Source organism: Protopterus annectens, chromosome 13.part0, assembly GCF_019279795.1.
Source record: "Protopterus annectens isolate FY-2018-M chromosome 13.part0, PAN1.0, whole genome shotgun sequence".
Classification (NCBI taxonomy): domain Eukaryota; kingdom Metazoa; phylum Chordata; order Ceratodontiformes; family Protopteridae; genus Protopterus; species Protopterus annectens.
This window is the reverse complement of record NC_056747.1, coordinates 655,445,716-655,472,188: the sequence shown is the minus strand read 5'-3', so window position 1 is coordinate 655,472,188 and position 26,473 is coordinate 655,445,716.

Genomic DNA, 26,473 nt, shown 5'->3' with positions numbered 1-26,473 from the left:
GTATCACCCTGCCAAAATAGTGGCTTATATTTTGTAACCCTTTCATCTTTAACCTGAGTAGATCAAGTAATCATTAGAGATGATCATACTTAGCCTTATTATTTTCCCCTTGACCAGGTTTCTTTTCTGCCAAGGAGGATGCTGGGTATCATAATGCAGATAACTGTTGGAATATGTCTCCTTTCTATAAATATTTGAATCATATTTCCCTTCAGCCATTGTCCAAATAATGAATAGATCAGTAGTATTCCTAATGTATTCAATAAAAGATACTAACACATCCTCACTGTCCTGCCATATAGTAAATATGTCATCCAAAAATCTCACATACATTTTATTGGAAGACCAAAACGATGAGGAAAAAACAAAATGTTTCTCCCAGTACCATAAAACTAAATTGGCAAAAAAGTGGTACCAATGATATCCCCATGGCAACACCCTTTGGTTGTTTGTAATATTCACCCTCATAAAACACAAAGTCATTTTTTAAAACTTTTTCCATATATTGTGTGATAATGTCAATATCTGCATTTATTTTTTATATTATATTATACTATGTTATATTATTAGTAATTTTTTAGATTTTATGTTTTAGTTTCTTCAGTCACAATGTAAATATTATTGTTCCTCATAAAATTATGGCTGATTATACAAAGCTGCAGATTTGTAACACAAAAGTGAGAAGCAGTAGTCAAGCAGCTGTGAGCTGAGGTAGGTGAATTCCAAATGAGAGAAAAATCACTTAATAAGGATATTAAAGGCAACTGAGTTTCTCTGTAATATTATTTTCCAGGTACTAGGAAATGCAAGGATGAAAGGAAAAGGAGAAAAGAAAAAAGGAGAGGAAGGGAAAGCAAAAGGAAAGAGGAGATTAAAAACAATTTAAGATGTTTGACAGAATGATACTATTTTAAAAATGCAAATAGGTTAATTTATTAAGGTTAGGTTAATGGGTCATATGGCAAAGATCAGATGGATATTTGGTATAGTTCATTTATAAATAAAGAAATCACAGCAAATAGCAAGCACATTGATTAAATATGTGTATATATAATGCAATGGCCAAAAGAGGATTAGAAAAAGTGACAACTAGAATAGAGTATGAAGATGAGAAAAATCCTTTACAATACTTACCTAAAACATTGTGTTCACAAAGATAAATCTAGAAGTAAATATTTTACAGACTATTTACAAACTCTTAATACATTTACAGGATACATGGGCAAAGATAAGGAAAAGATTAATTTATAAGTTATGCTAAATATATAGCACTAGCAAAAAATATAAATGATTTGGGAGAGCAAGAGTTGGATCTATAACACTGGTAAAAATAAAAGAAATAAAGTCAATGACTAAGGACAAAAAATATTTTGAGTTAAAGATCAGCAGAAAATTATCATATTAGTAAGTCTATATCTATCTATCTATCTATATATATATATATATATATATATATATATATATATATATATATATATATATATATATATATATATATATATATATATGTATGTCTAAGTAGGATAAACAGGCAAAGTAGAAATGGAAAATACACAGAATAATCATAGGAAATCTGAATGTGAGAAGTGAACAATGCCAAAATTGTTCAAATTACATAGAGAAAAGAAAAACAATTCTTCAGATAATAAAAAACATAAATAAAGTAGTTTTAGAATTGCTGAAAAAACAAATTCATGCCTAATGGTGATATGGGAAAGAGTTCAAAATATAAATATTTTGTACATATTTAATTGGATATGTTCAGTAGTGGACTGTTTTACTGCAGAGAAAAAAAGAAGGTAAAATAGGCCACATTAAATACAGATTTAGAACAGGGAGTGGCCACTATCTGACTGAAACAAAAATAAAGGGGAAGAAGAAGTAAACCTGAAAAATTAACATAGAGCAGAGAGTAAATGAGAGAGCAATAACAACTGGTTAAAACTGAACATGGTAGGTAATAAGGTAATCACAAAACTAGTATAATATAATATATTATTATATAATACTATGACTAATTAAGAAATAGAAAACAGAATAATAAAATTAATAAAATCAATTTTAAAAAGAATCATTGTAGAAAGGAGATGATCTTGAATCCATGATATGATAACAAATGTCTAAATAAGTGGAAAGATATGAGACAGAGATATAGACTTTGATTAAAATTAAGGCACAAAGGATATTGTAAGAAAGTTGCAAGATAATTAAGATTAGACACTTATGAAATAACTTAATAAAACAACAACAATATTTTGTGGTAAAGTACCAAGAAGTGTTAGTAGTGTTTAGAAAAATGAAGACTTGAATATTTTTTTGGAAATTAATAAAAAAGATTGGTATTTGGGTAGTTGAGAACAATGGTGCAAATTATTAAAGGTAAAAATATTACAATTATGGAGAAATAAGGAAATTTACATTCTGTGTATATTATGTTCAATGGATATGCCTGGGCTTAATATGCTCTAAATACATATAGAACAGTCAAAAATATAAGGGAGTAATGCATAGTACCTGTGACGCCCCTGCACTGCCCCAGTAATTAAATAGCCTCAATCCTCACCACTAACACCAGTGATGGATGTGCACATTGGGAGGATAACAAATACACACACACACACAGTAAAGTACAATTTCCCTTAAGAAGACACACAGATCACAGTCAGTCTCGGGCTGGTTTCTCTCTCTCTTTCCAGATCCCATATAAGAGTCCCCACTGGCACAGCTATAGGGTTAATATCTCAGCTGAGTGGTCAAGCCAAAACCTCCAGCACCCTCTCTGTCCAACCAGTGCTTCATGCCTCTGCCCAAGCTGATGACACACATACACTTTGAGATTTAATTTATATACAAACATACAGACACTCCTGGGGAAGGCTGGCACAGGTTTACTGGTTATGCCCCCTTCTTCCCAGACTATAAGGTAGTAAACACCACCACCAGCCAGCTCTTTATCAGCTACTATAAGGCCCTTCCCATTCTATTGTACAATCTTACTATTATCCAAATGGTGAGTGTGACCAAACTAAGGCTATTCAAGACTGGCCTGTACAGTATCACCGAATACATGCAAATACTTTAAGAGCTTAAATATCTCAAAACAAACCAGCCACAATTAAAATGTTTAAATATATTTAATAATAAAATAACAAGACAATACTCAATAACTCAATACAGTGACAGAGTTCTTAATCACATGAAATATTTTAAAACAACATTGCAAGACAGTCTCACATTAATTCAGGAAACATCTAGACTGATCTTACTATATTCCTATCTATCTCTAAGAGAAACTATGTTCTAAATAACTTAGTTAGAGAGCTAGGGAAATACAAGTGCTGAATGGATGTTTTCAGATCCAAGACAAAATACAAAATGACCTGACTCACTCTCTGAGATAGTTTTTAAATTACTATCAAACATTTCTGCTGGGTTTTCTCAGATTACATCATTCTTGTCGCCTCTGCCTTTAGTTTCCAGGCAAACAGAAACTTAAAAGTTAGCACCCCCTGTGTTAAAAATACTTGTATGTTAGAAGCTTGCCTGGAACTGGAAGTTGTAAAACAGTTACACACTTTTACCTTTGAAACCTGTAATTATTTCTGTTTCCAGACAATAGAAAGAATTTCTAGCTGGAGACATTTTGTCTTCTAGCTGTGGTAAACACAATCGTAAAACTCTTTACTTGTCAACTTATTTTCTTAGAGTTTTGCAAATTAACTCTGTTCTTTTCCAGTAGGGTACACTATGGTTACATTCTTGAAGCTCAGTACATAACATACAGTTTTCTTACATTTGTAGGACAATAAATCATATTATTATTCATAAATGACATAGAATTATTTACAAAGTTCTAGCTAGCTGGGCTGGCAGCCTTCACAACCCCCCCCCCGAGAACTCAAGCTAGGTTTTCAAATGCTTGAGAAGGTTGAGCCTATCTGGGAATATGTTACCCCATTCCCTGTCTTGAGAGCCAACTGCATTGGCATTGCTAAACCTACTGCAGTGCTGCACTGTCATATCATATGCTTGCAATCCTAGGCTCCACCTTAGTAACTTGTCATTTTGCTGGCTGGCTCGATGTAGCCATGTTAAGGGATTGTGGTCTGTAACTACAGTGAATTTCCTGCCATGCAGATAAGGCTGAAGTTTCTGCAGTGCCCACACTATGGTCAGACACTCCTTTTCTACAGCTGCATAGCATTCCTCCCTGGGTTTGAGCCTACAACTGAAATAAACCACTGGGTGCTCTTCTCCCTCTGAAGAAATCTGGCTAAGTACAGCTCCCATCCCATGGTTGGAAGCATCCACCTGCACAACAAATTTGTTGCTGTAATCTGGACTGGCTAACATAGGGGGTCCTCCTAAAGCTCCTTTAAGCTTCTGGAATTCCTTCTCACATGCTGGGATCAACACTACCTTATCTGGCTTGTTTTTGTTTGTCAGGTCTGTGAGGGGAACAGCTGTGGTACTATAACTGGGGACACACTTTCTGTAGTACCCTGCTGTCCATAAAATGCCCTCATCTGCTTTTTGGTAGCAGGTGCAGGCCATGCTTGAGTGGCTACCACTTTGGCCAGTTCTGGACTAATCTTATCACTCACCACTCTATGTCCCAGGTAAGGGACCTCTGCCATACCCACCTGACATTTGCTTGGCTTAATGGTCAACCCTGCCTTCTGTAGTCTGCTCAGCACCTTCATGACATGCTGAAGGTGCTCTTGCCAGGAATGGCTGTAGATGTCAATATCATCTAGGTAAGGATGAGCAAAATCTCCTGCTCCTGCTAGGATATGATTTACCAGCCTCTGGAAAGTTGCTGGGGCATTTTACATCCCAAAGGGCATCATTGTGAACTCATACAAGCCAAATGGAGTCACAAAGGCTGACTTCTCTCTGGCACTGGGAGTCAAGGAAACTTGCCAGTAACCCTTGGTAAGATCAGTACTGGTGAGATATTTAGTGCCACCCAGCTGCTTTAGGGCTTCATCTGTCCTAGGCATGGGGTAAGCATCTGACTCTGTGTAACTATTTAATTTCCTGTAATCCACACAGAACCTGGTGCTGCCATCCTTCTTTGGTACCAGCACCGCTGGGGAGGCCAAGGGATTGCTGGACTCCTGAATTACCCCTAGTTCCAATATTTCCTGTATCTCCTCCTTCAGAGTCTGTTTGACTCTCTCAGGCACCATATAAGAGGCCTGCCTAATAGGCCTTTGGGGTCCTGTATCCACATGTTGCTGCACCAGGTGGGTGCACCCTGGTTTCCCAGTGAACATGTCCCCAAACACCTGTAACACTGCTCGGATTTATTAAACTTTGGTAGGAAATAGATGCTGGGACTTTGCTTACCCCTTCCACTGAGGTGTCAGTTTGAGCCTCACTGAGAAGATCAGTCACCAGATCTCCCTCAGACTCCTCATGCAATCCACTGCAAATACTCAGCACAAGGGCCTCCATATCATGGTAAGGTTTCATCATATTAACATGGTACAATTTGTGCCCATGCCTCCTGCATGGCAGTTCTATCATGTAGTTAACATCATTGACCTTCCTAACCACCTTGTAGGGTCTCTCCCAAGCTGCCTGCAGCTTGTTGTGTCTGACAGGAATGAAAACTATTATCTGCTGCCCTACAGCATACTCTCTACCTTGAGCATTCCTATCATACTAGACCTTTTTCTGCTGTTGGGCTTCTACCAGGTTCTTCTGGGCCAAGCTCATGAGTTCCCTGAGCCTTGTCCTGAGGTTTAGGACATATGCCACAACAGACTCCTAGTGGGAATCACACTCACCCTCCCACTCATCTCGAATTAACTCTAGAGGTCCCCTCACCCTATACCCATACAGCAATGCAAAGGGTGAAAAACCTGTGGATTTCTGGGGTACCTCTCTATAAGCAAACAACAGATGGGACAAATATTTGTCCCAGTCCCTCTTAAACTGGTCTGCAAATGCTCATAGGATGGACCTGATTGTAGAGTTTAATCTGTCAACAATGCCACTAGTCTGGGGATGGTATTGGGTGGTCCTTAGGTGCTCACCCCACAGTACTTCCACAGACAAGTCATCAAGTCTGACATGAAATTGGCACCTCTGTCAGTCAGTATTTCTTTTGGGAAACCTACCCTGCTGAAAATCTCTGGCTAAGCATTTGCCATATTTTCTGCCTCAATGGAGGATAGAGCCATTGCCTCAGGGTATCTGGTAGCATAATCTACTACCACTAGGATATACTTTTTCCCTGTGGAATTGGGGTACTCAGAGGCCCCACAATATCCATAGCTTCCCCCGGAAATGGCTGCTCAGTCACAGGCAAAGGCATCAATGGAGCTTTCACCTTGTCTCCTGCCTTGCCTACCTTTTGGCACTGCTCACAGGTCCTGCAGCACCCTGTTACATCTCTGGAAATCCCAGGCCAATAGAAGTTCTGCATAATATGTCTCATTGTACGTTTTATGCTCATATGACCTGCAAAGGTAATATCATGGGCTATGGCTAGAAGTGCCAGATGTTAGACTCTAGGTACTACCAACTGTTGTATTCTCTCACCCTCTAGCCCTCCCTCAGGGGTCCACTCCCTATACAGTAACTCTTTGTCCCAGTATACAGAATTTCCCCTTCCCTTGAGAATAAGGTGCCTCACTAGCTTCCTGTCTCAGGCCTTGTAATGTAGGGTCTGAGAGATGAGCCTCTCTCAACTCTCTCTTTGTAACCCTTCCCAGCTCCCCTTCCACAGGAAGTCTGGCATTCTCTGACAGCAGTGCTTCTGTATCAGCCTGGGTACTACTACTCACCTCTGCCCTTGCAGTTACTTAGCCCAGGGGAACATCAGTACCCACAAACAGCTGTGGCTCACCTTCAGTCTTATTGCTACAGGGTAGCTCCCTCCCTCAAGTAACCACCTCACCAGTCCTGACTGCTAGTGTGCTACCAGACCTACTTACTTGTCTTCAAGCCTGACTGCATGAACACATGGTACTGCATTACCAAAATCATTCCCTATCAGGACATCTGCAGGGTGGTAGTTGGGTACCCTTGTTGTCTCAAGACAACCTACTGTTGGCATTTTGTCATTCCCACTTACTGGCTCTCCCACCTTTTGTTCCCCACCTTGCCTCTGTGGACATCTATATGCTACATGGCCCCACTGGTTGCATTTAAAACATTTTAGCCTAGGTCCTAGACGTGTACCTGACTACTGTCTTTCCCTGCTACTGGCATATTCTGTTGTAGCAGTCTGGGCTTCCCACCATGGGTTCCCTTAGACTCATGAGCAGCACTGGGGTCCCTTTCCTGTGCAGGGATGCCCTGCTTGCTAGGTATACATCACCCTTCTTCCCCAACCCATCTACTGAAAGGCATTATCTATCAGCTAACCAGATTCTCATGTCCTCAGGCAAAGTGCTAAGGGCTTGTTCCCTCACAAAAGGTCTGCCAGCCCTTCAAAAGTGGTGACCTGACATCCACTTACCCACCTATGAAAATAAGTGCTTAGTTCAGCAACATATTCACACAAACTTTCATCTGCCTTGTGTCTTTGCTCACAAAACTTTTTCCTATATGCTTCAGGTGTTAACTTTACCATGGAGTAGGGGGTGGCCATGAACTGTACCCAGAGTAATTGGTCAATGAAGCTATCAAAATTATCCCCCTCTGTAAATTGTGGAAGAAATTTACTGACCTTTGTTGCTTCTGGGGTTCAGTTACTCCCTTCCCCATTACCTCCATGACTCTGGTGAAGAGTCACCATCTCCTTTTCATGTTGCCTCTGCCCCTCCTCCTCAGCTTCCAGGCATAGCAGTTTCTCATTTTCCTCAGTCTCTAGACACCTCAGTCTCTCTGCTACATCTATTTCCAAATACTTGGCCTCTAGCTCAAGTGTTTTTAACTCCAGATTAATTTTAAGTCCTCTGTGGAAAGGTTAAGCTGTCCATTCTCTGAGAGTTGTACATCCCCACAGCCAGTCTGATTGTCCTCTTGGTTGTTATTCTCTGATGTAACTGTGACTAAAGAGGCAATTATGTCTGCCTTAGTCAGGTTGACATGCATCAGTCCTTTAGCCGGGCACATCTCAGCCAACTGGCTCGTTGTCAGTTTGCCATACTCCTCTGCTGACATGCTTGCCTGCTCTCCCTGACTAACTAAGCTAACAAAAACAAATAAAACAGCTGTGATATGAACTCTGACTGTTCACTGCATGGCTGATTAAGAGTACAAGCACCTTCAGTGATCACTGTACACAAGCTACAGGAATTCAATATCCACACCAGTATAAGCCAGTTAATATGTGATGTGGCAATCTCACCACTATTAACCAATTAATATTTGATGTGGATATCCCACCACTGCCACCAATTAATATGTGATGCCCCTGCACTTGCCCAGTAATCAAGGAGCCTCAGTCCTCACCACTAGCACCAGTGAGGGACGTGCACATTGGGAGGATGATAAGTACACACACACATAGTAAAATACAATTTCCCTTAAGAGCACACAGAGATCACAGTCAGTCTGGAATTGATTTCTCTCTCTCTTTATAGATCCCCAGTAAGACTTCCCACTGGCACAGCTGTAGGGATAAGATCTCAGCTGAGTGGTCAAGCCAAAACCTCCAACACCCTCTCTGTCCAACCAGTGCTTCGTGTCCCTGCCCAAGCAGCTGACACACACACACACACACACACACACACACACACACACACACACACACACACACACACACACACACACACACACACACACACACTCTCTCAATTTGAGATTTGATTTACATACAAACACACAGACGCTTCTGGGGAAGGCTGGCGCAGGTTTTGTAGCTATGCCCCCTTCCACCTAGACTATAAGGTAGAAATCAATGCCACCAACCAGCTCTGTATCAGCTACTATAAGGCCCTTCCCAAAGGGTGACCAATTCTGCTGTGCAATGTTACTATTATCTAAATGGTAAGTGTGATAAAACTAAGGCTATTCAAGAGTGGCCTGTACAGTATCACCAAATACATGCAAGTACTCTGAGAGCTTGAATATCTCTAAACAAACCAGCCATGATTAAAATGTTTAAATATGTTTAATAATAAATAATAGAAGAACAAGACAATACTCGGTAAATCAATACAGTGACAGAGTTCAGAATCACAGGAAATATTTTAAAAACCATCGCAGGACAGTCTCACATAAATGCAGAAAACATCTAGACTTTTTTTATTGTTGTGTCTTTCAGCTTTTCTTGGTTAGGGGTCGCCACAGCAGAACTCCGGTCCGCTAATGATTGACAGTAGATTTTTATGCGCCGAGATGCCAGCTCTGACGCACAACCTTCAACAAAGGTATGCCCATTCACACATGTCTCCACACAGAAGACGCTCTAGCTGAGAATCGAACAGGACAGCGTCGTACTGTGAGACAACAATGCTACCACAGCATCTTACTATATTCCTCTCTATCTCTAAGAGAAACTATGTTCTAAATAACTTACTTACATAGCCAGGCAAATACAAGTGCTGAATGGATGTTTTCAGACCCAAGACAAAATACAAAATGACTTGACTCACTCTCTGAGATGGTTCTTCAATTACTATCAAACATTCCTGCTGGGTTATCTCAGATTACATCATTCTTGTCACCTCTGCCTTTAATTTCCAGGCTAACAGAAACTTAAAGGTTAGCACCCCTGTGTCAAAAATACTCATCTGTTAGAAGCTTGCCTGGAACTCTGGAACTGGAAGTCGTAAAACAGTTACACACTTTTACATTTGAAACCTGTAATTATTTCTGTTTCCAGACAATAGAAAGAATGTCTAGCTGCAAACATTATGTCTTCTAGCTGTGGTAAACACAATTGTAAAACTCTTATCAACTTATTTTCTTAGAGTTTTGTAAGTTAACACTGTTCTTTTCCAGTAGGGTACACTGTGGTTACATTCTTGAAGCTCAGCACATAACATACAGTTTTCTTACATTTGTAGGCCAGGCATACAAATCATATTACTATTCACAAATGACATAGAAATATTTACAAAATTCTAGCTAGTTGGGCTGGCAGCCTTCACAGTACCTACCAGTCTCAATAAACCAAACAGCATCCTTGATGGTATAAGAAGACTGTTGTGCCTTCCTAGAACATTGCTAAGCAGCATCAGCATGCAGTCACTGTATAATGTGGTTGTTGTTCCAACAAATGCATAGTTGTGCACAAACTATCTGTCAAAGTGCTTTCCTAGTATAGCAACACATGGTGACAACCTCTTTGCCTACCTCATACAGAGGCACAAAAGAGCTACTGCCAATGGGGACTCCATCAACAATAGATCCCTGAATTTGCATACCATACAAATGATGTCTTGTCTGGTATCATGGCAAATGATTCAGAAGCATTGTGATTTACCCACTGCTGGTGCAGAAATGCTTCATGCTACTTCTCTGTCCTCACATGTCAGAACAGCTGTCAACATCAGAATAAAGCCATCTGGTAATGTAGAATTATATTATTCTACAGCTGACTGGCACCAGCACAGGAAAAGGTTTTAAAAAATCACTCCCCAAGCTTCCAAGAATCAAGACTAGAAAGCCATGCCAGCACTCCATTAACATAGCTTTACCATACTCACATAATTCAATGACTCGCTAGACTTCAGACTCCCACTGTTTCTATGTCTGAGCATCCAGGTATAAATATAATAATTGTTGACTCCATTTTCAGGCACACTAACTCACTAACATGTACTAGACTGTACCAATACAGGCTGACAAATGTCATTTTGATGTTAGGATCCATGATGTTACATAAGTTCCCTACAGTCCTTCATATAGGACAAATATGACTATGACCTGGTGGTGGTTCATGTAGGAGTGAATAATCTGACAGGATTGACACAGAAAGACATGCAAAGAGACATATTTGAGCTAGTTGTGCATCTGTCAAATGCAGTTATGACTCTGGCATTGAGTAGAATCACCCTTAGAATGATACCTAGATACACAGAGAAGATAATTGACTTTAACAATTGCATAAACACCTGGTGTCTCTGTATGGCTATCCAGTATAACCAACAGCCCTACTTACTCACCAAGGATGATTCTACATACTGGTCAAAATGCGTGCTGCCTTGCTATGCTATTTTTTTGGTAAAGTCCACCTGTTGAGCATTCCCACATGGCAAAAAGGCTTGCAGTAAATCTGAATCCAGAAAACATCAAGGCTGCTCTCCTCAGTGTCAATAGTCTTGATTAATTGCCAGATCTTGTGGCAGTCCTGGAATTCAAATATAGCCATATCTGGGTTGTAACAGAAACTTAGTTTAATTGTATATACAACACTCTCTCGTTACCAGTTTTCAGCACATAAAACACATTTATACTTACTGGAAACTATGTGGGGTATCAATATTTGTCAGAGACCCATTTGTCAATAGTCAGATTCTCCATGACACACAAATAGAACACACTGAACATCAGACTACCTTAAACATGAAAATTGTCAATTCATAGCTTGTTTTTTAATTTCTCCAAATATTTAGGATTTGTAATACTGAAATAGGAACAAACACCATTCTTAAGACAGGCTACAGTTAAAGTCCACAAAATCAGTGTTGCTTCAGTCTTCATTTTGTTTTCCAAGAGTGCTCTTCTCAGCACCCAAAAGGTACTCAGAATGGACTCCTTTTATTGATAGAGTTACCAGTACTGGTAACATATTTAAATATGCTTGGAAATTAATTTTATTAATATAATTTCTTAATTTTGATTTACTACTATTGAAAATATATGGGTGTTTTTATTCCACATTGCTCTACTTTCTGCTTGCATAGCCTGCTATTATTCTATAATGGTATGTCTCTCAATACACAGGACACTATAGTCACTAGATCTAAATATGTCTGTAATTAATATGTTGGGCCTCAAAACACCCCTGGGCGGATGCTATTTTAAATAAATATGCTGTAAGAGTAAGTGTTATCACAGTCCAAATGTTCCTGTTACTAATAAAATAAATAAATGATCCAAAATAGAAGTACAGGAGTAAACCAAAGCTGGCAACAAAAATCAGCATAAATCCAGCAGTCACTGAGGCATATTCAAGCAACAAAAAAAAATGCTAGTTCAAACAATGACTGAATCCATGCCAAAGACAAGTAAAATCCAAGCTGTTTTATTGGTAAGCACTTTCACCCTGCAAGAGCTTTGTCAAACCCTAAGAAACAAACACTAAATAAAATCAAGTCACATTTTATAAGGAAATAGGGCTGAACATCACTTCCTATTCCTTTTCAGTATGCAAAAATAATACATGTATATAAAAAATGTATATAAAAAACTATATATATAAACAATATATATATATATATATATATATATATATATATATATATATATAAAAATAAAAATACACATCTGTGTATAAAAGCAAATATAAAACATTTTGTTAACATTCTGAAATATGCATGTTTATCTCACGGTAAGTCTCCTATTCTTAAGAACAGGTTTCAACGGAATTTTGTCATTCAAACTTGGTCTCCGGTCTGCTCTAAGTCTGATAATCCGTTTTAATTCCAGTGTTTCAGTGTAATTGCATATATCCCCTCCCCTAATACTGGGTTCATTGATCTGTATAACTAAGAATACAAATGAATGTGTATTATCACTGTCTATAATGTGTTTAGAAAGTGCACTTCGTGGAGACAGTGTGCAGATGTGATAAAGGTGTTCCCTTACCCTATCTCGTAGGCGTCTGTCTGTCTTGCCTACGTAGAATGCTTGACAGGCAGTGCACTTGGCTAATTAAATGACATGTGATTGTGTATTGCAATTAGCACTGAGTTGAAACCTGAAACAATAGGAAGTAACTGGGTGAATAAACTGGGAACTGGTGTCTACAAATTTGCAAAAATTACAACAATTACATGGAACAGTACCCACAATATTGTTCAAACACTCAGGCTGTGTAGATAGGCGAGGGTAACAAAGTAATCTATGTAGGTTAGACTTGTTCCTATATCTAAAATAAGGCTCCTCACCAACAATGTATTTGAGTTGTGAATCAAGCAAAAGTAGATTCCAATTCTTGTTCAAAACCTCTCTTATACTGTTTATATCTTGTGTATAACTAACAGAAAGTCTAACTGGTGTATTTCTAACTTCAGGACATATATCAGGGACATTCTCCACTGGATATGGTTGTGAGAAACATGGTCTAGCAATACCATTCCTCAGCTCCAAAACACCTTCAAAGTGGGAGGTGATCTCATCTGGCCTATATGCTCTTTGTAAAAGCCTGTTGTTTAAGTTTGACAACTCTTGTAAGAAGCTATCATAGTTTGGATTCATCCTGGATGCTCTTATCACCTGTCCTCTTATCAAGTTCTTATAAACGTAATTGGGGTACATACTTTCCTGATGTAATAGGGAGTTCCTATAGCATGTTTTTCTAAAGACTCCAGTACTGAGCATCTCATTTGGCGGTCTGTCAACAAAAACATCCAAAAAAGTAATGCAACTAATCGAACTTTCAATAGAAAAGTTAAAAAAAAATGGTTAGACTGTTAATCTCTTTATGGAAGTCATCCAGGGCTTTGTCTGTACCAGTCCACAGGAGGAAAAGATCATCAACAAAACGTGCATAAAAAACAACATGTTTCTTGAAACTATCTAGGACAAACAGCTTATTACGTTCCCAGTCCAGCATGACAAGATTGGCGTAGCTATTGGCACATGAAGTGCCCATAGCCACGCCATCCTTCTGAATATAGGCTACCTCATTAAAAAGAAAGATGTTATTTTCCAGAACAATTTCCAACAAGGCATCAAATAAATCTTTCATAGCTGGACTATAGGCTTCGCAACTCTGTAAACATCTCATAACACTCTCAACACCTTCAGAGTTAGGTATCATAGTAAAAAGGGACTGTACATCCAGGGTAACCATTTTATATTACATGTCTAATGGTAGATCTACAGCCTTGGAGTATAAGTCCAGTAACAAATGTTTCATGTCTTTGAAAATATGTGTAGATTAATTCACCAAGGGTCTTAGGTGTTTCTCAAGGTAGATGGATAAGGGCTCCGTTGCCCAACCTCTTCCTGCCACTATTGGTCTCATTGGTGGGTCTCGGGGATTTTTATTTACTTTGGGGAGGCCTTGGATGACTGGAATCAAGGGATCGATCACATGTAAAAAATTAAACAGATTTTCATCTATAACTTCATTGAGTAATAAATCTTGCAACATATATGATATGTTACGGACTTTAATCCAGACTTCATTCAAACTAATTATTTCATAAAAATCGCAGTCACTTAACACGAGAGTCATTTTTTGTAAATAATCAACACTATTAAGCACCACTATGGGTCCACCCTTATCAGCTGGTCTGATAATAAGGTTCTTATAATCCCTTAGATTATTCAAAACTGTTTTCAATCTGGGGGTTAAATTCCCATAACACTTCTTCTTCCTGTTATTCTGATCTAGGGTGTGCAAATCATCCTCTACCATTTTAGTAAAGGCATCTAGTAGGGGATGTAATACTGGTACATAAGTAGTAGGTTTTTTTTAAAATCTTATTATGCAGAGTGTCCTTAGAGGAAATACCACAGTCCAGTTTAAGCTGGACATTCCGACTAAACAACCTCACATCTACAATAGTGTCTGTGATATGACTCCTAACTGAAGGTATAAAAGATAGACCCCTGTTAAGAATCTCTATTTCGTCCGCAGATAACACCCTGTCTGAAAGATTCCAAACTAATGTCTCGGGACTTTGTCCCACATCTTCTTCAGTGTTTGTCCCATAAATTCTCCTCCTGAGGCTTTCCTTTTCTGCCTGCCCCGACTCATGGATCTGTTCCTCCCTCCTCTGTGTTGTTGTTCTATGGGGAAAGGGGTAAACCCGTGTACAGCCACCAAAGAGGGCTCCTTCCTTCTAACCGAAGGAACTGGGAGTGGTTGTGAGGTGGCATTGGGTTGAAGTGTGGGTATCGTCTGTACTGAAGTGGTGGGTTATGTGTTTCCAAGTATATCACTAGTACAGTCAATGTGTTCTTGTAAATCATTATCTATATTCACACTACCTACTATCTGTGTGCTTTGGCACGGATTCAGTCATTGTTTGAACTAGCATTTTTTCTGCTGCTTGAATAAGCCTCAGTGACTGCTGGATTTATACTGATTTTTGTTGCCAGCCTTGGTTTGCTCCCGTACTTCTCTTTTGGATCATTTAAATAAATAACACATGCCTTGTTGGGCATTGCTTGCATATCAGCCATATAATACTCTGGGTCTTAAGTACTTTCTGTCTTAATATGTCTGTATATTTCTTTTAGATCAAACAGGTCTTCTGTTAGATTTCTGTTTCATGTGATTTCTACTACTTTATAATCTTAACTTGATTGTCAACCAATTGTTTTGATGAAGATTCTAAAATTTTACTTAGTGGTATATCTTTAGTAAAAGGTATCATGCTCTGACTGTTGTATAACTGCCTTAGGCTTTATTAAATGAGCATTTTGGGGCATTGCCTGTATCAGAGTCTCACTGCTAAATCATTGACTTCTCAGTTGGTCTATCACCACTGTTGAAGTTTATTGCCTTTCTGCCTCATTAGTTTTGTTTTTCAGTACTTTTCAGATTTGTGTTATTATCTTTTTCTTTGTAAAATTGACCATGCCCTGCTGTCTTTGTCAATGTCCCCGGGTATCTTTGAAAATGCAGGATGATATTAGTTCAGTACAGCTTTATTTTATGCATAAATAGTGCATCATAGTAGATCTCATTTTCTTTACTGATTCCATGTTGCTGCTTTATGAATTTTGAAAACCTTTGTTTTTTTGGTTCTTTATTTGGTAGCACTTCCTCCACTGCATCTTTTTTTAGATGGTCCAATGTTTCTTTATGTAGGTATCGTTTTGTTCTGATCCACTCTGTTAATGATCTTACTTTTTGTTTTTTTTTTTTTGCTTCTAACAGTTTTCTAGTGCAAGTGATTTTCATTCCTCTAACTTCTTTGTTCTTGCTACCTAGTCTCTGTGCAGAAATTATGGGCTTGTTGCATAAAAATAAACCATGCATAATCTCTTCCTCCTCAACTATCTATTATCTCCATGCCTGTTACTTAACATTCATCATTTTTTGCCCTGTTACTTTCATCTGTCATGGAGGGAATTACTCACAGCATGGCCTAACCCTACAGTAGGAGTGTTTCTGTTTTCAGAGGATTTTGTATTTTCTCATTTTCCAGTCCTGTCACCAGTGCCAATGCAAGGAATGGACCTTTTTTTATCCTGGGATATGTGCACCAGTCTTTTTTTTTTTCCTTAATATGTATTTTTCTATGCTGTATACTATACAAACAATTATGATAACATTGTCTGTGTGTGTATGTGTGTGAGTGTATGTATATGTGTGTATATATATATGTGTGTGTGTGTGTGTGTGTGTGTGTGTGTGTGTGTGTGTGTGTATATATATATATATATATATATATATGTGTGTGTGTGTGTGTGTGTATATAAATAAATAAATAAATATATATATATATATATATATATATATATACATAGGATCACTACATAATCTTTAACTTTTGAAATACTGAATTTCAAAAGCTCGTGACTATATAGCCAAAACCCAGAATACTGAAAGACCAGAAGCGCGAAATTCAAAATCCCGATATTCGGAGATATTGAATTAGCACTTCTGGTGTTGCGGTTCAGGTACGTATGTGTGTGTAAGTGTGTTTGTGAGGGGCTTTAGTGTGCGTCAGTGTGTGTTGTGACTGTGATGTGTGTGTTTGAGGGACTGTAACATGTGGGTGTGAGTTTGCCTTGTGTGTTTGTGCAATCTCAGAGTTAGAATATTAAAGTAGGGGGGGTGTGGGGGGGTGCAGCCCCCCTGCTTATTTGTAGTGTAGGATAATATGTTTGATTGTGGGAGGAAGCTGTGTGTATGTGTGTGCTGTATGTGTGTTCTACATTTGGGATTTACAAATTTGCACTTGTGTATTTTTGGTTTTTAGGGGTTTCGGCTATATAGTCTCAAGCTTTTGAAATTTGGTATTTCAAAAGTTCGAGATTATGTAGTGATCCCATATATATATATATATATATATATATATATATATATATGAAATCAGTATTGTCTTGGTGATGTTTTATAATAACAGAGGCTACCACATGAAGATACACCAAGGTTTAAAGATGAATTCAATTCTAACAATCTTTTTCTCCTTTTCTTGCTGATTTGATCTGTGCATTAGGACCATCATTTTTTCATAAGGGCACGTATCTCTCCATTTGGTCATCTTCCATGCCCCAGGATATTGCAAAATATTTCTAAATCTGCTTATAGGTTCATAGGTATACACTAGGCTAATGACCACTAGGGCCTTTATAAGTCTAACTGTGCAAACCCAACCAGTTTGTGTCCCTATGCATCATGGGCATTTATTAGGAGGGGGTATGTTAGAATATTTCTATATGTTATGTAGGGGGTACGTTCATTTGGATATTACTGTCTGGTATCTTTTTGATGAATAATTTCAACTGTCAATTAACTGGAGCACCTACACCGCAAAGGCTGGGTATGCCCAAAGATTCCTAGACTTAGTAAATGCTAACGTCCTTGTACAAATTTGCTAACCAACCAATAGGTGTCTAACTGTTCTTGCCCTCATCTTCACTACTGTTTGCATCTACGTGAACTTCTTTTATAGTATCCTCTTCTCTTGTCAAATTCATAGAGTCCTGTCTTTCAAAATATCTAAACCTACTACAATAAATGCCTCTGAATTCAAGAAATTTAAGAAAAACAAAGCTATTAAAACTATAAGATGAGTTCTCAAAATTGAACTGCAGTTCTTCCAGCCCCAAATGTAACTTCAGCTGTCAGTTACATCAATGACTTTACTCCCATCTAACAAACAGCATAAATCATGTGCTTCCAGTTAGAAACAAATACACTGGAGCACTTAAAAATAAATCATCCTGGTGGAATGGCAGCATTAATAAGCAGTGTAATGAAGGAAAATAAAAACTAATTGAGGCCTGAAATAAATCAAAATCTGCCTACACTAAAGCGTAATGAGAAAGATCAGCAAAACTCTGGAAGCTATCATAAGGAAGATCAAAGTTGAGCATGAATTAAAATTAGAATCCAAAGCCAAGGATAGTCATAGAACCTTCTTTAGTTACATCTGATAATTAAGAAATAGCACTCAGCAATTATCAGTATTAATTCTTAATGATATTGTCTACCTCATACCTAAAAGATATTGTTGATGTATTTACACATACAGTTAGCATAGACTTCACCAGAAACCAGGTATACCACCAAGGCCTTCAGATATGGTGATTTTAATTTTAGAGAGTACAACTAGGATATTTTCCATAATTATCTTGGGGTAGAAGAGACTCAGGAATTCATGGAAGTTCCATAAATTCCTAAGTCTCTTCTACCCCCAAGATAATTATGGAACATGTCCTAGCTGTACTCTGTAAAAGTAAAATCACCACTTCTGTACTGTACAGTGGTATGCCTGTTTGCGTAGTCAGCAATGCAAATTAGGTTTGCAAAGGGAAGGGGGAAACGGCTAGGTCAGAAGTTGAACACCCCCTGGATAGATGCATGCACAGATGTGCTGACCCTCCACATTCCTAGTTTTGTGACCATCCCCAGCACCACCAGATTAAGTCTTGAGGAAGGGGTAAGCAGCTGTTGGACCCAACTTGCATAGCTACAGGGGTGCTGGGCCAGTACAATGAAGAGACAGTGGTGGGGAGAAAAAAACAATGCTAATGCCACATACAAACCCTTCTTAAAATTATTCAGCTTAAGGGTAGTCATTGGGTATGTTCCTAAAGTCTGGATAACAAACTATCTGACAATTAAAGTTGAAAGTGTTGCCTCAAAAAGTAAAAAGTGATGAAAAAGGTGATGAATGGCATTCCTTGGGGCTCAGTAAAGATACACTTTATGTTAAGAATCCATTTCTTGGATCTCTAAATTGCTGACCCAGATATATGTCTAACTTAATGTACCAATGACTGCAAATTGGGTGTAGTCATTCACTCATCATCCAGTACCATGTTAGTACAGAAAGGCTAAGCCATATAGATCAGTGGTGTATTAGAAATGGGCTTAAATTAAATACAAAGAAATGCAGCACTGCCATTTGGTGTAAACCAATATCAGTATCTGCTTACAAGCATAAACAGAACCCCTCGTGAAACTAATATGGTTGCCAGAGATCATGGCACCTTCTGTCAGAGTTAATAACTAAGGATATCTCATCCACATCAAAAGAAGTTTTCATCCCTCTGTTTTTAGACCTGATAATGTAAATTACTGAAAATTAATATCACTTGTAGTATGTCTCTATCCAAACACATCACACAGCTAGGGAGACCCTAGAGGTTTCCAACTAAAAAGATCAGTAGACTAAACCCTTTAGCTACCAATACAGGATTGAAATGTTATACCTATACTCTGTTGCTTATAGATTTCTACACAGTGATTTATACCTAGCATTCAGTGATATGAAGTACCCAGCCCTCTCTGATCTCCTGGACCTCCTACAAACAAATGGATCCATAAACAACCAAGCCAAATGTTCAAATGAGCAATACTAAGTGTAGGGAATGCTCATTAAATATCCACAAAGAGGTGGTATCAGCCCACAAGTGTTGCTTTTTTATATTCTTTTACTGTACTGCTTTTTCTTCTCTTATTAACACTATAATATGCTGTGGATGATTGCATGTTATGTCTGTATTCAAACTGTAACAGCACGTGCATTTTTGTAAGCCATTTGCTCTAATATTCCTTTAAAGCATTGCAGTTTACTTATCTGTACTCTATATTTATGTTGCAGTACTCCACACTATATTACCTGTATAACTGCATATTAGTCACTTTTGTGCCTGGATTTATGCTCTAGGTTAGTTACCGCTGGTTGCATACTTTTCAGTGTTACATACTGCCTCTCTTTACCTGTAGATACTTGTTGCTTGTTGTTAGGCAAATTAAGGCATGTAATAGATTTTAAGCTGTTAACAAAGATGTTTAGTAGATTTTTAGCTTTTTAACCTAGCTACAGTTAGATTACTCATATCATCTTGCTTAGTTGATTTACCACTGTATTTGATTTTGTAAATTATTGTACATTTTCTCTTTTACTTCATTGCAATTGTCAGATATCTCTTCCTGTCTACTTTTATTCCCCTCTCTTCAACAAACTGTCTTCTTTTCTTTCCATAACAGTTCCTGTCATACTGCACCACGTGTCATCCCAGCTGCTTGGATTTTACCATAGAATAAATGAATGTCACATCTCTGGAACCATTTATTTAATAACTGCATGTAGTGTATGTCATAATAGATTCATCAGTCTCTTTAAATTTAATATGTTCACATTTTTAAACTAGTGGTGTGCACACTACTTGGACCCATTGAGTTAGGCTCCCCTTTTCCTGTTGCCATAATTTATTCCTCTTTCTTTTAATGTGGTTACTTTAATAAAGCAGTCCCCTGTAAAAGTTTAACCACCCCTACTTACTCCCATCATATTTAATTTATGTGAAAAAATGTTTAACAACTAAGGGCACTAATGCACTGACCTGGACATTCCATAGCAGCTGGTTGTTTTCTGGTGACACTGCCTGGTCTGCTTCATGACTCAATTTGCTCGGGCTCACTCCGCTTCCCTACCCTATCCTCAATCCCACCCACCCCCACTAGTCCTAAACGTATACCTCTTAGCCGCACCTTCAATTCCAAATCACCAGTCATCACCTCATTAGATTACCTGTCCTTCTAACCCCTCCCCGTACACCACCACCTTCCTGACCCCACCCTCTTAACAGTCTCTACACATTCCATGTTAACTTTTTTTCTAATAACTTACCCACAATACTCCCTCTTACTTTTTCTTATACAAAACTCAACAATCACTCTATCTACACTAGCTCTTATTACACCTTACTCCCACTAATTACACTTACACTACTTAATATACATATTTTCCTATTTCTCTTTGCATTAACACAATTCACAACTATTAACCCTATCTCTGTTCCCTCTAAACCCACAAAAGGTACCTCATCCCTCCCATACCACTCAAACTGCTACTCTCATATATCTTCCACCCTCTTTCCTAACACCAACTACTTTTCTCCAAATGAAAAATACTATCTGTAACATTACATGCATTCATCAACAGAATATACCATGGCAGACAACCCCAAAAAAGACCAACAGCCTCCCTTTTATACACCCAGACTTTCAAATATACTCCTCAGTGGTGATATTCAACCTAGGTCTGACTTTAGCTAATGTTCTCCATCAACCCAATGCAGGCCCCACTTCAGCTAATATTCTCTATCAACCCAACTGCCAAAAATCTCTCCATTTAGTCACACTTAACTTCCAAAGTATTCAAAACAAAATCACTGACTTCCAAGCATGGACATCCCACATCCAACCAGACATTATTACCAGCACTGAAATCTGGCTCAAACTAAACATAAAAGATTCTGAATTCCTTCCACCAGGTTTCAACGTTATATGGCTAGATAGGCAGCACAAGAAGGGAGGTGAGATTGCACTCCTGTTTCCAAAAGCTTACCATATAACTCTTTCACCAATAACATACTCCACTTTTCTTCTGCAGAAATTATAATCTCATTCCTAAAAATAGATAATACCAAAAAACTAAGTATTGTAGTGCTTTACATTACTCCTGGCAATAGTAGCAATAGTATACCCATTATGGAAGATATCCTGTTCTGGATCTCCAGCACAATCAATAATGAAACCATTATATTAGGAGATGTTAATATTAATTGGTCACATTTCTGTGCCAAATTCCCATCCTTTAACATTAACTTATTTAACTGTACTTAATTCATTTCATCCCCAACTAGGTTCAATAAAAGCAATGCTGATGGCTCTGTCCTAGACTGGATATTTGTCTGTGACCCAGATATAATCTCCTCGGCAGTAACTCTCCCAAATGCTCTAAGTGATCATCTCCCTGCTTATGTAGTCAGAATATCCCAGTCCCTTCAAAAAGATTTTCACTACAGACTAATACAGAATTTGACAAACTTTAATACACAAACATTCACCAACTTATTGAAACAGATGAACTGGAAAAGCCTGAAGACCATTCCCCTAGATGATGCAGTCAACTACTTTAACACCACCTTTCTAGAAATTCTTAACAAACTTGCACCCCTTCAGTCTAAAAGAATCAAATATAACTATGCCCCTTAGTTGTCCAAATCATTAAAACTATTAAAGCAAAATAGAGAGAAAATCTGGGAACATTGGCAAGAAACTAAAATCAATCTGACCTTCAGAATTTATGGTAACTCCACAATCTAGCTAAAAAAAAAACAGGTTGCCAAAGACAAAAAAGAATACTACCTGAAATTCTAATCCAACAATAAGTACAACCCCCAAAAATTCTGGACCATCATTAGCTCACTTCTAAACCCTGGATCTGAAAATAATCCTACTCTAATAAAAGACATCCCAATATAGCCAGTCTCTAATGCACACTTTATTAAAACCATATCTAACTTCTGACTCATTCTGCACCACCTTTCCGAAATCTACCCCAACCCATCTCACCCATCACTCCCCATGATGATGTCTATGCACACATCTCTATCCAAGGTGAGGGACATTTATACAACAGAGTGATGCGTGAGATGGGTTGGGGTAGATTTTGGAGCTGTGGTACAGAATGAGTCGGAGTGGAGTTGTCCTGATTCCTTTTTGTCTGCAAAAATAAAATAAAAAAGAACTTATTCAAAGCATTTTTGTGTGTGGGGGTGGGGGGGGTTGGCTCATCTCAAAGAAAAGGAAAATACACTTAGTCCACTCTCTTATGTAGTGAGATTTCAGAAGTAGTACATTTATGGGGAGGGGGATGGGCCAAACCTCCACAGTGGGGATAGAGGGGGGACATAGCCATAATGAAAAAAATAGGCATGTAACATTGTGGGTCTTTAACTATCCTATAACTGTGTAATGGGTGATAAAGTAATCAGTGATATTTCATAGTTGGCAGCAGGTAAGTCATGGGGTTCCTTTGGAGTGAAAAACACTCGATCAGTTAAGTTATAGTTAAACAAAATCATTAGCCCTTATTCTGCGTAAAACACTGCGTGGTTGTGGTATTCCTGAACAGTTCTAATCTATGGAAGTAATAATGTCAGGATGAACTAAACACAATTTTGACCATACTTAGCTTCATCACAATTGTTTAACCCCTCATATTCATAGATTAATTCTGAAAATACTGGGACATCATCATTTTTTGCATGCTTTGATTTTCCTGATTATTTTCAGCATTAAGATCTGGGGATGGACATTTTGCCTGCAGCGTGGGTTCTAACATATCAGTTTGATGTCAGAGAGCTGTAGCTTTCACAATGACACAACCTGCACAGAGAAAGTATGTACTCATGGGTCTATATCAGTTCATTGAAAACTAACTTAAACGAATGGCCATTCATTGAACATAAATCAGCGAATGGCCATTCATTAAACATTCACATCAGCGAACGTTTTGCCAGGGTGGTGAGTTATTTGGCCAGCGTTTGGAAATTTTTTTTCCCCCACTGTAGTGTGATCTTGGAGTTGGTATATATAAGTGGGGGGCATAACCCCCCAACTTGGTGGGTTAGATATACTGCAATGTGTGTGATGGTAGGTATGTTGGCTAAGTAACTCACTGCCCTGGGAAACACGTTCGCTGATGTGAACATTTGATCAACAGCCGTTCGCTGATTTATGTTTGATGAATGGCCATTTGATGAAGCTAGTTTTCGATAAAGTAATATAGACCCAGTATTCATAGTACACTGCTGCTTCTCTCGAAAATGAGGAAAGGTTGTGGGAATAGTCAAACTCACTTTACAGACCTGAATGCCACTGAGGAGAATAAATATGAGTGCTGGAGTATCATCACACACACTACTAATGCTTTCACTACCCTGCTGGCTCCCTGGAAAATGAGACAAGGTGCAGAGGGTATAATCATACATACCATGCATGCTCTGACAGGCCTGGTAATACTACAGAGAATGAGACAAGCTGCAGAGGGTATAATCACACATACCATGCATGCTCTGACAGGCCTGGTAATACTACAGAGAATGAGACAAGGTGCAGAGGGTATAATCCCACATACCATGCATGCTCTGACAGGCCTGCTAATACTACAGAGAATGAGACAAGGTGCAGAGGGTATAATCACACATACCATGCATGCTCTGACAGGCCTGCTAATACTACAGGGAATGAGAGAAGGTGCAGAGGGTATAATCCCACATACCATGCATGCTCTGACAGGCCTGCTAATACTACAGAGAATGAGACAAGGTGCAGAGGGTATAATCACACATACCATGCATGCTCTGACAGGCCTGGTAATACTACAGAGAATGAGACAAGGTGCAGAGGGTATAATCCCACATACCATGCATGCTCTGACAGGCCTGCTAATACTACAGAGAATGAGACAAGGTGCAGAGGGTATAATCCCACATACCATGCATGCTCTGACAGGCCTGGTAATACTACAGAGAATGAGACAAGGTGCAGAGGGTATAATCCCACATACCATGCATGCTCTGACAGGCCTGCTAATACTACAGAGAATGAGACAAGGTGCAGAGGGTATAATCCCACATACCATGCATGCTTTGACAGGCCTGCTAATACTACAGAGAATGAGACAAGGTGCAGAGGGTATAATCACACATACCATGCATGCTCTGACAGGCCTGCTAATACTACAGAGAATGAGACAAGGTGCAGAGGGTATAATCACACATACCATGCATGCTCTGACAGGCCTGCTAATACTACAGAGAATGAGACAAGGTGCAGAGGGTATAATCACACATACCATGCATGCTCTGACAGGCCTGGTAATACTACAGAGAATGAGACAAGGTGCAGAGGGTATAATCCCACATACCATGCATGCTCTGACAGGCCTGCTAATACTACAGAGAATGAGACAAGGTGCAGAGGGTATAATCCCACATACCATGCATGCTCTGACAGGCCTGGTAATACTACAGAGAATGAGACAAGGTGCAGAGGGTATAAGGAATATGAATATGAATGAATGAATGCATTTAATATACAGTCAGTATATTCTGATGTGCTGCTCAAAGACTAAAATAAAGGCAACAGTTCACAACATTTGCCTCACTGCATTGATGTTCTGTCTTCTAAAATGTAAGAAACTCTTCCTGACTGATGAATAAAAAGAATAATATTTAACATTTTACTTTAATTCTCTTAAAAGTTAATAGAAAAACAGGTTTTGCTTCAGTATGTGTTTTATGAACAATAAGTATGAAATTCTAATGTCTGGCATTATTGGCTGATGTAAGTTTACCATATAACAAAGAATGTTATGAGGGACAAAACCAAAATATTAAGTAAAATCAGGGAGTTTCTATAAAATCAGTGACAGCTGAGGGGGTGTGCATCATGCCAGTTTTACTGTTCCCAGGCATATTTAAATATTACAAATGCATATTTGAAAAATGCTGAAAAAATGACTGCTATGAACAACACTGTATTCACAAGTCTGTGATACTGACGGTTTAACTTTTTCACGCCTGTCTGATTCTGGAATAAAATAAAGTTTATGAGTCATTTTTAAACTATCCATTTTCTGTAATACACTGCACCATTTACCATGTAATCCCCCCACACACGCACTTTCATTGGACAACTAGAAATTTATGTCTTTACATAAGAATTTAAGAAAAAAATTGTAGCACGCTGGATATATGTAAGTAAGCAAATATACACAGTTCAACACATTGAGTCATTCTTTTCATTTGATGATTGAAATCACCACTACTGAAAATTAGGAAATGGAGCGTTAATGATCTATATTATATTTTAACACACTGGCTGTCCTAGAAAGGTGCTTGGTATGACATCTGGACAGAGGAAGGATGACAAGGAGACATGGTGGTGGAATGAGGAAGTACAGGAGAGTATACAGAGAAAGAGATTGGCAAAGAAGAAGTGGGATTGTCAGAGAGATGAAGAAAGTAGACAGGAGTATAAGGAGATGACGTGCATGGCAAAGAGAGAGGTGGTGAAGGCTAAGGATGAGGCATATGAAAAATTGTATGAAAGGTTGGACTCTAAGTAGGGAGAAAAGGACTTGTACCAATTGGCTAGACAGAGGGACCGAGCTAGTAAAGATGTGCAGCAGATAAAGATGATAAAGGATAATGAGGGAAACATACTCACAAGCGAGGAGAGTGTGTTGAGGAGATGGAAAGAGTACTTTGAGGGGTTGATGAATGAAGAGAATGAGAGGGAGAGAAGGTTGGATGATGTGGGGATAGTGAATCATGAAGTGCAGTGGATTAGCAAGGAGGAAGTAAAGTTAGCTATGAAGAAGATGAAGAATGGAAAGGCTGTTGGTCC